We start from the raw sequence: 4,257 nt of genomic DNA, 5'->3' as shown, positions 1-4,257 counted from the left end.
TTGTAATCGTGTGAGCTAAAATAGCGTGTAAGTACCTCAGGGATGGTGGGAGAACTGATGCCTTGGAGCTGCTAGGATTGTAGGAGGCCGTGCTAGGGGCCAAAGTGTGCCTGCACTTCGAGGGAGAGAAATGTATGTGGCGACTGAGAGCATGTAGTTCATTCTCCTCCTTGAACTCCTCCGTATATAAGCCTAGTGCAGCACCAAACTCTGGGACGCTTAACTAGCTGATTAATCTGCCTAGGTGAAATTGAACCGTGCTGGGATCATCGGAGTACGTCATTACAGTCTGAAGATGGAACGTTGAGCATAGTTCCATCTTGAACTCAAGGTATGTCGGCTCAATAATCCTAAAGAATAACTCTCAAGGGTCGGTGGTTAGGAGGGCTCGAATCGAATCAGCCAATTGAACCTGTTCTACAGCAGCCCAGTAGATGCAGCGACCTTCAATTAAAGGTCGGGCCCAAAGTATATGGAACAGTTCTTCCTGGGGCCCTCGGGGGAACTGTAGGAGAGGGTGACAAATTTCTGCGGTTGGACCTGCGGAAGAGGACGCGTCCTTCCTCTTCTTTGAAGCAGGTACGGCGGTTTTCTTTCCTCTTGAAGACGACATTGTATACCTGCAAGTGGAAACATCAATTCGTCTTTTGATGAGTGGACAATTTATAATATATAAAAGGAATGCGACTAAATTCGAAAATGAAAATGCATAACTATATTCAGCCACAATTACTAAATTCCATTAAAATAATAAGTTCAATGACCCATTTCTTTGTGGCATGAGCATGGCAATATAAGTAAAAATGGAAAGGAATGGAATGCAAAATACTATATGAATGAAAAAAGATGTCAAGAAAATATGCATGATTATTTCAAACTATCCTAGCCATGAATATTCACTTCTAACTAATTGAATGAAGTGTAGGAATCATGTAATGAGTAAGATTTTAAACATGATAAAGATGATAACTTGTTTCATAAATGAAATTTATATGATTATCAATATGGAAATAATATGAAAAATATAGAGTAATATGATAAATAGCATTATAAATCAATGAAATAAAAGAAAATGGAGATAACAAACGTTAAGGAGAGATATTTGGCATCAAGAATGGAGTTGTAGGCGGTGCACGGGCGTGGCAGGGAGGCCATGTGGAATTGCAGCGGCTAGGGTTAGGGTTTTTGAATGGGGAAGAAAGTGAATAGTGTAGGGTATTTATAGATTTTGGGCCACACGGCTAGGGCACATGCCCGTGTCCCCTAATTTTAGCCCGTGTGATTCGCGAATTTCAAATTTGGGTGCGTCTGACATTTAGTACATGCCTGTGTTCCTCGGGCGTGTGGGTTCACACAACCGTGTCGCACGGCCGTGTCTAGCTTCGTTCGCTTCTCCCCCGCCCATGCGTGCAAGCCCCACGCCCGTGTTAATTTAACAGGTTCGACCACGGGTGTTCCACACAGGCGTGTCACACGCCCGTGTTGTTTTGGCAAGCTCAACCACGGCCATATCGTACGACCATGGTGTTTTATCATAGCCCGTGTTGGGAAAATCCTTGCCCTATTTTCACACGGCTTAAGCACGCCTGTGTGCTTGGTCGTGTCTCTGTGAAAACACCTGTATTCAAGATTTCTATTAGTAAGTTAGGAGTTAAATACCAAAATTTAAAGAAATTAATATTGTTAGTGCTCGGGTTGCCTCCTGAGAAGTGCCTATTTATAGTCTAAGCTCGACTTACCTCTCCAGTGAATGGTCATGGTGGTTTGAGAAGTTTATACTCCTCATTCCTGCTATCAATCTCATCAAAATAGGGTTTTAATCGGGTGTTGTTTACCTTAAAAGTGCCGAACTTGGGATGACTCACCTCAATAGTACCAAATGGAAAAATACTGAGTACCGTAAGAGGGATTCCCTCATTCAATGTGGTAGTGACAATGTGGGGATCTGCGGCATCTAATAAGAGCTTATCACCAACCTTAAGTTGATTTGAAGAGGTATCAGACTCGTTTTGGCGTAGTTTCGATTTGTCGAGTGTTCTTGGTTTTTGCGTCCACCAAGTTCCTCGGTTTGTAGTCTTCGATCTTCATGAACAAGTCCTCTACTATTTCTTGAGAATGGCTCGTGTGCTTCCTTCAGATTCATTTTCTGCAAAGTAGGTTGCTCCATATTGTTAGTTTTAGTAGAATGGTTGAAATGATCACCTTCAATTCCTGATGTGTTGCCAGAATTGCGATCTTGAAGGGTGATTGTTTCCTCTCCCACCCGGAGTGTGAGTTCACCTGTGCCAACATCAATGATAGTTTTAGCAGTTGCTAAAAAGGGCCTTCCTAGAATTAAGGGAATGTTGCTATCCTCTTCTATGTCTAGAACAATAAAGTCAATGGGAAATATAAATTTATCGATTTTAGCTAGCACATCTTCAATAATACCTCTAGGGAATCTTATAGTTTTATCTGCTAATTGAATGCTCATCCTAGTCTGTTTGGGTTTCCCGAGACCTAGTTTGCTTAAACATTTTGTAAGGCATGACGTTGATACTAGCCCCTAGATCAGCTAATGCATGATTAACAGCTAAACTACCAATTAAGCAAAGAATAATAAAGCTCTCTGGGTCTTTTAGTTTGTTGGGTAGTTTATTTTGGAGAATGGCTGAGCAAACTACGTTTAACTCCACATGCAACGCCTCGTCTAACTTTCGCTTATTTGCTAAATGCTCCTTTAAAAATTTCATTGCATTTGGCATCTACGATAGAGCTTCAATAAACGGTAAGTTAATATGTAATTTCTTTAAGAATTTAAGGAATTTACCAAATTGTTCATCTGAGCAATCTTTCCTTGTTGCGTTGGGGTATGGCACACGAGGTTTATATTCGATAGTCACTGGTTTGTTTGTATTTTGATCTACCTCGCCTTGACCTTTGCTTACCACAGTTTCTTGCATCAGTTCTTGTTCAGGCTCAATGACTCCTTTGTCATCTTGAATATTAATTGCGTTGAATTGTTCCTTTGGGTTAGGTTCAGTATTACTTGACAAACTACCTTGTGGTCATTCGGAGATTAGTTTGGAAAGCTGGTCTATCTGAGTTTCGAGGCTTTGGATCGACGCTTTTTGATTTTTAAATGCTTTCTCGATGTTCTAAAAACGGGTTTCTGACACTGATATAAACTGTGAGAGCATCTCTTTAAGGTTTGGCTTCTTTTCCTGTTGGTAGGGTGGTTGTTGGTTGCCCGGAGGATGTTATGGTCTTTGATTTCCTTGACTGCCCCACGAGAAATTGGGGTGGTTCCTCCAACCTGCATTATAAGTGTTACTATATGGATTGTTTTGAGGTCGAGGATTATTACCCTTGTAGTTTAATTACTCGTTATCCATGCTGTGGCCATAAGGTTAGTATTCCGAATGGTTTGTTCCACCACTACTTGCTTCGCACTGCATTACTGGGTGAACCTGTGAAGAACTAAGAAAACCATCAATCTTTTTATTCAAGAGTTCGACCTGATTATAGAGCATGGTGACTGAATTGACATTATAAACGTCGACTGTTTTCGTTGGCTTTGTCCTCATGACTTGCCACTGATAGTTATTTAGTGACATCTCCTCTATAAACTCATAGGCATCTTTCGGTGTTTTATTGTTGATGGTTCCCCCCACCGCTACGTCAACCATTTGCCGAGTCGAAGGATTCAAACCATTGTGAAATGTTTGTACTTGGAGCCGAAGCGGTAACTCATGGTAAGGGCACCTTCTCGTAAGTCCTTGTATCTCTCCCATGCATCGTAGAGGGTTTCTAAATCCATCTGCACAAAATAAGAGATATCATTATGTAATTTAGCCATTTTAGCCGGCGGAAAATATTTTAGTAAGAATTTTTTGGTTTTTTGTTCCTAAGTAGTAATTGACCCTTGTGGTAACGACTTCAACCACTGTTTAGCTATGTTCCTCAATGAAAAGGGAAACAACCGAAGACGTATGGCATCATCAGAAACGCCATATTTAAATGTATCGCATAGTTCTAAGAAGTTGGCTAAATGAGCGTTGGAATCCTCATCTTGCAAACCGTCAAACTGAACAAATTGTTGTATCATTTGAATGGTGTTAGGTTTTAATTCAAAAGTATTTGTAGCTACAGCAGGTCTAACTATGCTTGATTCAGTTCCTGTTAAAGAAGGTTTAGCATAATCATACATAGTGTGTGGAGCAGGATTTTGATTAACCACAATTGCAGGAGGTAGCTGATTGCCTTAGTTATCAGCCA

The 4,257-nt window shown here is 40.8% G+C and overlaps 1 non-coding gene across 1 annotated transcript; it reads left to right on the top strand.

The window, feature by feature from the left end:
* The first annotated feature begins 3,726 nt into the window (after positions 1 to 3,726).
* Positions 3,727 to 3,831, top strand: LOC121231356 (small nucleolar RNA R71). Its single transcript, XR_005929416.1, has one exon. It is a non-coding gene; the product is annotated as a small nucleolar RNA R71 (small nucleolar RNA).
* Positions 3,832 to 4,257: the final 426 nt, after the last annotated feature.

This window comes from Gossypium hirsutum, chromosome A06 (assembly GCF_007990345.1).
Source record: "Gossypium hirsutum isolate 1008001.06 chromosome A06, Gossypium_hirsutum_v2.1, whole genome shotgun sequence".
NCBI classification, from domain to species: Eukaryota; Viridiplantae; Streptophyta; class Magnoliopsida; order Malvales; family Malvaceae; genus Gossypium; species Gossypium hirsutum.
This window is presented reverse-complemented; position numbering and strand designations above follow the sequence as displayed.